General features: G+C 32.8%; 2 long non-coding RNA genes across 2 annotated transcripts; both read left to right on the top strand.

Moving 5' to 3' along the window:
• Positions 1-4,206: 4,206 nt before the first annotated feature.
• On the top strand, positions 4,207-4,737 carry LOC109583082 (uncharacterized). The gene is made up of 3 exons (XR_002185354.1): positions 4,207-4,355; positions 4,402-4,464; positions 4,603-4,737. It is a non-coding gene; the product is annotated as an uncharacterized LOC109583082 (long non-coding RNA).
• Positions 4,738-9,788: 5,051 nt separating this feature from the next.
• On the top strand, positions 9,789-10,121 carry LOC109583085 (uncharacterized). The gene is made up of 3 exons (XR_002185357.1): positions 9,789-9,807; positions 9,855-9,971; positions 10,024-10,121. It is a non-coding gene; the product is annotated as an uncharacterized LOC109583085 (long non-coding RNA).

Raw genomic sequence — 10,121 nt, forward strand, 5'->3', positions numbered from 1 at the left:
CAGTCCTTCCAAACCATAGGAAATTTAATCCTATGCAAGAAGCAGAAAGAGACGATTTTTATTACTCGCTAATATTTTTATTTGTGCCTTTTAGAGACGAGAGCACACTCGTAATGGAAGGAGAAACAATGGAAGAAGCTTTTAGGCGTCACAGAGAAGCATCTATACGTGGCATTGAAAATCATTTCAACAAACTACAGAAATTATTAGAAGCTGAACGTAATTGGAAGAAAATAGTCGATGCAAGAAATAAAGCCGGTTTCACTGAAGAAGAACTTCCTGATAACAAGGAAGATGATGAGCCTCAATTACTTGGTGAAATAATGGAAGCAGTAGCTGATATTGCTGACATGCACATAAATGTACCTAATTTAACATTAGAGCAAAGAGAGACAATGCTTAATGTAGATCAAAAAAAAATTTTTGATAAAATTAAGAGTCATCTTATAAGTCAAAAAGAACGTGAAGACTTATTAGAGAATGAGTCTTCAAGACTACTTAGATTAGATAATATCAAACCGCTAAGAATGTTTATTAGTGGTGTAGGTGGAACTGGTAAATTGTTTTTGATAGAGGCAATAAAATGCCTAGTGGATGACATATGGCATCCAAATAGTGGTGAAATTATGTGTGCTATAGTAGCACCAACAGGTATAGCCACATTTAATGTAGGTGGACTAACAATACATAGATTATTTCAGCTACCGATAGAGCATGAGGGAAAGACAGCTGGATATTGGGCTTTGAGTAAAGAAGCTCAGAAAAGAATTAAAATGACACTTAAAAATTTAAAAATTATAATAGTAGATGAGGTATCTATGGTATCCAATCTAAATCTAGCATACTTACACATGCGCTTAGAAGATATATTTGGAACTGAGGAATGGTTTGGATCAAAAAATATTTTATTTGTAGGTGACCTCTTACAACTACCACCAGTTAATGGTAGACCAGTATTTAAAAAAAATTAGCAACAAACTAGTAAAAACTAGACTTGGAGTAGCAAATGCAGTTAACATATGGAAAGAAACAGTAGAATATGATGAACTAACAATCAATGAGCGACAAAAAGGAGATGAAACTTTCTTTAAGATGCTTGATTCTGTTAGGCATGGCAGTCTGACTGATGAAACTATTGATACACTTAAGAGTCGCGTATTTAAGGTTTCGATACAAGAAAAATATAAGGAATTGGAAAGTGAAGGAACAAATCCTCTAATTTGTCTATTTTCTAATGTAGACGCCTGCCAAAAAATCAATGAATTAATGTTAGAAAGTCTAGAAACTGAGAAAATAGAATTAGCATGTGTTGAAGTTGTTGATGAAAGTGGCAGCACAGCAAAATTTGACAAAAAACATGAAAAAAAATTAGAGAAACTAAAAGATCAACCAAGCAAAACAGCTGGTTTAGAAACTATATTGTCTTTAGCAGTAGGCTGTAGAGTAATGCTAAGACGTAATATTGATGTGACTGTAGGATTAGTTAATGGTGCCATTGGTACAGTAATGGGTATTTATGCTACATGTATATCAATCAAATTTGATCATATTGATGTACCTTGTGACATAGAAAGGGTTACATCTAGATTTATGCTATCTAAGAATTTGTATATACATAGGAAACAGTTTCCCCTCATACTTTCTTATGCTATTACTATACATAAATGTCAGGGCCTCTCACTAGATACAGCCATTATTGATTTATCTACTGATGTTTTTGGGGATGGTATGGCATATGTTGCATTGTCTCGTGTACGCACATTAAATGGATTACATTTATTATCATTTGATCCTCTCTCTGTTAAAATTAGTAATCTGTGCATTAATGAAATTAACAGGCTGAGAAGTAAATTTCGAAAAGACTTACCTCAAATCAAGAAAAGTAAAGGAAAGAAGAGAAAGATTCAAGTGACTGGTATAATTGATGATGGTGAACCTTGTAGTAAGAATGCCAAGGTGTCTGTAAGTCATGTACAAAGTACTAGTAACAGTACTGTTAGTAGCAATAAACGTAAGAGTACTGATTTACAAAACTCTAATTGCCCCGAAAAGAGTAAAATGTGATGATAATGCTTTAAATAAGCCTTGCACCAAAAAAAGAAAAGTTGATGTAGACAGTAGTACTGACAATAGTGCTTTGGCATTGCCTCGCCCAAAAACAGATTATAAATTAATTGTTTCAATTGATTTGAAAGACCTAAAAACCAAATTTAATGTTAAAGATGAGGATAGTTGTAGTAGTCTCATTGTATCTATAAAACTCTCAAACATTAAATGTAAACCAAAAGATGATAAAACCAAGTGTGTTGTAAAAAATGACCATTGTAGTAGTAGTCTGATTGTATCTATAAAACTCTCAAGCATTAAATTAAATACAAGTAATCCAAAAAAAGATGATGATGTCATCGTTACTTATGAAGAGCCTCCCAATCCAGATAATGTAAGGAGGAGACAAAGGGATTATGTTTATTACCCTGCTAATGAAGAAGTTCAAAGAAGGTGGTGTGAGATATTGAACCTTAAGTTTGTAACAGCTGCTAGAATCTTACCTGGCAGTCCAACAACACCATTGTCAGATGAAAGAGTTCCTAATAGTACTCTTGATGTCCCTGGTGATGGGAACTGTTTATTTTATGCCCTTTCATATCTCATTACTGGGTCCATTTCTCAGCATTATGAATTACGTAGAGCAATTGTTAGCAATATGCCAAACTTTGAAGAAGAATTGTTTAATAGTAGATTAAGTGCAACCAGATATTCAAGCATATATGATTACATAAATAAGTCAAAAATGTATAGAAATTATGTGTGGGCCACTGACACAGAAATTATTACACTAACAGCATTATTAGGTATAACCATATATTCATATTCACTCACTCCTACTTTCGTTGGCTGGGCTAGATATGGAACCCAGGAGTTGTATGGCATTCCTTGTGATACTACTACACCTGCTTTGTATTTGAAGCATGTTGGTACTAATCATTTCCAAGCAGTTAAGTCTATTAATATTTCTTAAGCATTGATTGTTGATGGAATGTGGGTATGGTGAATGGGAGGTCCATCATCTTTAAAACATTGGTTGTTTAATGTGACTTTTATTTCACTGCATGTGCAATGTAAGTGTGTGTGAAAACCAGGTGTATATCCACCCATTATTGCTCAGTATAAAGTGATCAAACTGCATTCAGGATGTGAGATTAATCAATGTATAACAGTGAATATTGATTACTTGTTGCTATAATGGACAGGGAGAGGGTGTGAAAGAGGTTTACTGTTCATTAGAGTTTAGCATTGATTCAATTTTGTGTGACTATCATTTATGTAGGACAGAGGGTTAGGAAGGGAGGAAGCTGTCATTATCAATTCCCGATCTTGTTTGTGGCTTGTACTACATATTTATAACATAAATCAGGTGCTTATGGATCAAGGGCACTGCTGACAAATTTTGAAGGACAAGAAAAATTTAGAGTAACAATAAAAGTTCTCATTATACATGTAGTATCATTCAAGCAGTGATTCTGTACACATATTAATGATCATCATACATGTCAATGCTGCCATCAATGCTGTGCGCATTACATATATGTAAATGCTTGCCAGCTGATGTTGCGCATAATGCTGCCATCAATGCTGTGCGCATTATTAAGGTAATGCTTGCCGGCTGATGTTGCGCATTTGAATGATGCTGCCATCAATGCTGTGCGCATATTAAATGCTTGCCAGCTGATGTTGCGCATCTTTTGTTGATGATTGTTGTAAATATGTGCATGTTCACATTAACAAAAAATTTTGTTTGCACATTGGAAATTCTTCATGTCACAATGTTATTTTATATTAAGCAGGTCATGAAAGTATCTTAAATGAGGATATCATTAGTAAGCAATATTATGTCTAAAATACATGCCATGTATGATCCAATCAGAAACATTGTAGATGCTACCATTATCATTATTAGTTAGTATGTGACATACATACTTTTTATAGGTACTTATGTACTTGGCACAAGGACTACAATGTGGTGTTAAAGAGTGAGGTTTGATGTGATTGGTAAGTGCTATTGTTATCATTAGCCTGTGAGTTTACATTGCTTGCTTTTGATATGTCTCTATTAGTATGCTTTACAGGTAATTACAGCTGGAAATGATTTGCTGATTCAGCAATACTTTTGCTTGATATTGGAATGTGAAATATAATTAAAGGCAATTCTGGATTTAGATTGTTGAAACTAAATTAATTTCTTTCTTAATGTTTTGTTGCAGCTCCTGGATTAGTAGTTGTATCATGCAGTAGTAGGTGCCACTTTACATCTGTATAGGTTTCATATTATTGTAGTCTTAGCAATGGAATATGTAGTAAGACGGAGAGTATTGTGAAATGTCTTATGTATTTTTGTTATAGGTTATGATTCTAGGTTACATACTGTAGATTAGCTTGATGATTATATCATTAATAATGGCCACAGTAAGTACTTTCTTTAGTCAATATAAATGAATGCTTACCAATGCATCTTTTATTGTGTGCCATTAACAATACAAAAATAATTTTTTGCACATTGGAATGTATTCATGTGGTCTATTAATGTGTATTTCCATAATGCAGGTCTCGTAAACTGCGGAAAAGTTTGAGAGCTGTGAGCGGGAAAGTGGCAACTGAAGCTGAATGTAAACTTAAATAGTGTCAGAACCGGACATAGATCTTAGTAATGACAACTAATGATTAATAATTATGAGTTAGGCTATGAATATAATTAATGATTCAAAAATTCAAAAACTGTTTTTATAATGCGGTAGGTCTTGCTATGGTTCTTATTTCAAAATTCTTTTCTTCCATTAATGAACTGATATATACCTAAGGCAAAAATTATAATTATCAATAAAAAGGATTATTAATTAATAAAATTTAATAAAAAGTAAGGAAACAAGTAAATAAAAAAAATTTCTATAAATAAGAAAAAGTAGGGTTGTCAAGAAATAAAAGAAACAAGGGGGTTGAGTTCAACCATAATAATAATTAATAGTTCAATTAATAATAATAAACTTTAATTATTAAAAAAATAATTTATTCATGAAAGTAATACAAAAATTTCAAACCCTACTTTGCAGAAAACGGTAACTGGCAGACTACAATGTAAATAGACTTTTAATAATAATAATTATGCCTCTGTACCTATTGATTGCTCTACTACAATACTATGATGTAAATTAATTATTGTGATAAATATAAATAAGACTTTTCAGCTAGTATTGATTGAATGACGTGTCATCGCATTAAAAAAAATCTAAATTATGGATAGGCTAAAGCATTCTTTGAATTTTGGGATTCAGTACAATATTGAAAATTAAAAATATTAATATATATACTTATTAGAAATTGCAATTGCATGGACTCGCAACGTTATCATTTTCTGCAAAGTAGGGTTTGAAATTTTTGTATTATTTTCATGAATAAATTATTTTTTTAATAATTAAAGTTTATTATTATTAATTGAACTATTAATTATTATTATGGTTGCACTCAACCAGCTTGTTTCTTTTATTTTTTGACAACCCTACTTTTTCTTATTTATAGAAATTTTTTTAATTTAATTGTTATTATTACCTACTCGCTGATTTCACAAAAAATGGATCATGCACATAACTACATATACACGTCAGATTGAATAATTCATGACACACCTATGTACATGTACAAAATCTTATTACATGTACAATTCTACAATTTACATATATCATGTATTTAAGTTGTGTGTAGAATATTTGGTAGTTTACTTTGTGGCTAGTCCTTATCATAACACTTACTTGTATGGTTTGTTAGAGCAGTTTGAGCATGAGCAGTACTCATATGCCTGCCTTCTTTTGGTCTGAGATGTATGACTACATGTAAATTATATCGTATTATGATGTTTACGTGGCTTTACTGTGCCAAATCTTAGATATCAAAGTAGTTTCCTTATTGATAGGGAACATTTAACAATATGGGAGGGCCATTAAAAGTGTGTTCATTTCACAAGTGTCACAAATTTACATACATATATCGGCTTTTATGGTCAATGCTTTCCCCTAAGTTTCTTTCCCAGCCAGCCTGCGCTACATATGCATTCATTCTGAGTGTAATCTCTTTCTTTTGGTGAGAGCATCAGTAATCCTTTAACTGATTTGTCACTGTTACATGTCTTCTTTCTATTTGATAGTAGTTACTTATTACAATCATTCAAATGTTGTTATACATGTAAATGCATGTACTTGCTTTTATGATCAATGCTTTCTCACAATATAAAAATGGATTATAAGTTGCCATAGCAACTTTTTTATTGGCAATGATCACGCTATTTTAAGTGGTGGGGCTGTGTTCATGAGTAGGGTTAAACTGTTTATACACCTGTATATAAATTTGTGTATTGGTGTTAACTATGTTTTAAATTAGTTGGTTAGAAGCTATAATGTGACTCCTTCCTACTCATAACACATCACATACATCAATGATGATAGCACTAAATGTACATGTATGTTAATAATGTCAACCAAGTTGGATATCCTATAATTACATGTACATTGGGTTGCTCTCCATTACCAATATTATAAAATGATGAAAGAACATTATACTTGTAAAGTATAGCTTTGATACATGTGCAAAGGTGAATGTAGAAGAATGCCTCATCTCTTCTCTCCGTCCCTCATTCCCCTTTATCTTTTTCTTTCACCCCTTTTTCATAATGTAAATGGAAGAATGTTATACTAAGCTTTTGTGTATTGTAGGATAAAGTGTAGTTGTCTTTATACATAATATTGATATTGGTATACATATACAAGTAAATTATCCATTCATAATTTAACTTGAGCATCATTATAATACATACATGTATAATTTTAGAGCCTACTCATAAGAACAAAAGCACAACCCCATTACACATTGCTTGCAACTCCTGCCTCATGGTTGCAACTCCTGCCTTGTGGTTAAGTGTTCCTTATAAAAGTAATGTGCACTTAATTCATTTATTAGCTGATCTTTAGCATTATATTCAATTCTAAATGATTGTACATGCACTTAGAATTAAATACAAAACAGATTATGTACAGTAGACCCAAATAATTTAGCTACCTTTATGTATACCATTTCTGCAGTGGAAGAGATATTAATGTCCTTTATTCTTACAATTACAACTTAGGTAACCAAATTGACATTAATAGAATTTTATAATTCACTGGTTACCAATTATAAATACAATGTCCTACTTATGATTTAACATAATACATAAATGTACTTTATCTGTATTTTATTTTTTTTGTTTTCTCCTCCCTATAGCTCAAGACCTCAAAACTCGAGGCAGCTTCAAGTATGAATACTCCGCCAGGGTTGACATAAAAATTATTATAACTGGCCATTAACAAGGAAAAGTGTATCATGTTATAATCATTATTACATGTATAATGTAAAGTTGTTTTTATTGTTATTCTGTCTAGTTCGATGACTCACCACTATTGCATGAGGAGTAGATCTGCGTTTCTATTAAGAGAGCCCTTGCAGCTTGAGTGATCACATTGAAGAAGGAGTGGTACAAGATATTCAGGAGCTATTCAAAGAATGAATGAATAAGCATGTTAATATATCTTGTGTGCTTTCTATAATGCATGACTGAGTTCAGACTCAGAGCTAGGCTTACTTGAACATACAGAGATGGGCCAGCTGGCTGGTCATCATCTGGTTCATGCCCATTGACTTTATTGTTGCTGCAAGGGGCTTTGTTTACTGTTCTTATAGTAAAGAGTAGTTTGTTAAAGAGCATGGTGATGATTGAGATCATTACGATTACAGTAAATTGAGCAACCAAGCCAACCATCCCTTCTCCGCTGTCTCTTAGTGTTTCCCGGTCTTGGATCTCACTATAATCGAGAAAGATTCATGCAAATTTAAGTAAACATTTAGACCTTCTAAAACTCACATTGTTCTGCTGTCAGCCTGTCACTTCCTTTCCCCCTGCTCAAAACTGAAAGAATCTGCAGTAAGTAGAGCCGCTTAGATGCTGCAGTGAACCAGTCATGCTGAACTAGAGCTCAACCTGCATTGACATAGGCTGCCTAATGTATTTGTTTAACAATGTCTTAAAAAAGATTATTAGGCAGCCTACGTCACTACAGGCTCCAGCTAGCGCTAGACAGCTTGCGCCTGGCCTAGATATCACACCCATAATTGCTCTGCAACTTCCCTATTTCTGACCTTGCAAGATCAGGAAATCAATGGTAAATGTATATTTTAAAAGGTTTATATTTTGAATGACTGAATTAATGAAACATAATTAAGTACATAAATCACAAAATTGATTAAATATGAATAATTGAATTGTCCATACAAGGTTCTATACTTTTTACAAAGTCGTTTTTTTATATAGGTTACATCAATCTCTGGCAGCTCTTGAAGCTGTTATTCCATCTCTATAGATGCAGTTCGACACTTCAATAAATTTAAGATGGTGTGAGTATACTGTTTGAGCATCTTTTGCTCATCTTTATTAGTTACAACTACATTAGCACTGGCTAAAGGACTTTTACCCCTTACCAGCTGAAACATAGAACAAGATGAGCACCTTGATGCATAACCTCAGTATAAGGTAATTTGCCATTGTAATTGAGTAAGGGCTAATACAAGTTGAAATTTAATACTCCAATCTTCAGTGCATTTTGTATCATCTCTGTCTCCTCCTCAACTTCAATATCTGGTATGTCAATCGAAATGCTGTCATTGCTCCTAACTTCAAATTCACTTTGGCCAGAAAAAGTTAAACTTTCGCTACCTACATACAAATGGATGAACAAATTGTTAACTTTGTACACTTGCAAAACTTCAAAATTCTCTGAATTATCGTCGCAAACTTACAGATTAATGGTACTGTCTCCATCACTGAGAGATACATCTTGAAACAATCCAGTCCCCACAGCTCTTAGGAGGTTCAACTGACACGACTTTGCTTGGCTTCATATTCACTATCACACCAAGAATCTCAGATATTCAAGATTCTGGAATGACGTGTGGCTCCACTTCAAACTTTCTGGGAGACAGCTCCACTTTTGTTGTTGGGTTTACATGTATTTTGACTTCTGAGCTTCGTCCCTTTTTAGAAAGACAATTTCATAAAAGGATTGATTCTCCTTTTTTGTACTGAGTTTGAATTTGTTCCTGAGTCTTTGTATCAAAGCCTACAAGACGTGTACTCTAAGTACCATCACTTGATAGTAATCAGTTTCTTCTCTGGACTTCTTTTAAGGTGAGAGGGTTTTGATCCAAAATTGAACATCAGCTACCTCTGTTTTATCACCTATATCTGCAAGGTCTTCAATAAGTCACTTTTCCACCATCTAGTAAGTTAAATATATTTTGACTTCTTAGTTACTACTAAAATACTAATGCCTTTGGCTTAATGTCAGCCTGCTTGAATTGCTTAATCATTTTGCTTTCTCATAAATGCTACATGTACATGTATACAGAAATCTTACCATGATAGATAATTTTCTAAATTTAGAATCATTGTGATGTAATAATGACTGTATATTGCTTACATTTAGCAGTAAAAACTATGATGCAATTGTCATGATTGTCTTACAATTTAGCATTTCTAAATTTAGAATCATTATAATGTCATAATTATTAGATATTGCTTACATGTAGCTGTAAAAACTATGATGCAATTGTTATAACATTTTATATAAATAAGGCTTGGATTTTGATAGTTCTAAAAGTCTTTCATTGCTATAGTTCATTCTAAGGATTCCTGTGTTGATCATCATGGATGATACTACAAAAATAGGAAAGGTTTGTTTAACATATACAAACTCACAAGTCACTATTTTGTTGTATAGTTGCATAGAATTGTCCTTTTTGAGACTGAAGTTAGACAGATAACCAATAATATGACACTATTGGCAGATCAAAGACTTGGAAAGACATCAGAAATAATAACCTTAAAAAGTGATTTAGTAAGTATTTTGTATTGTTTTGACAAATGATCATACTTTATCCACATGACAGGGCTTGCTTCCTCCGGCTGTTCCCAGAAAAGGAAATTTTCCAAGAAGTGAACTTTTGATGCTTAGTAATTATCAAAAACTCATTATTCTCTATTCAAT

The sequence above is a fragment of the Amphimedon queenslandica genome, unplaced genomic scaffold, assembly GCF_000090795.2.
Source record: "Amphimedon queenslandica unplaced genomic scaffold, v1.1 AMPQUscaffold_13331, whole genome shotgun sequence".
Classification (NCBI taxonomy): domain Eukaryota; kingdom Metazoa; phylum Porifera; class Demospongiae; order Haplosclerida; family Niphatidae; genus Amphimedon; species Amphimedon queenslandica.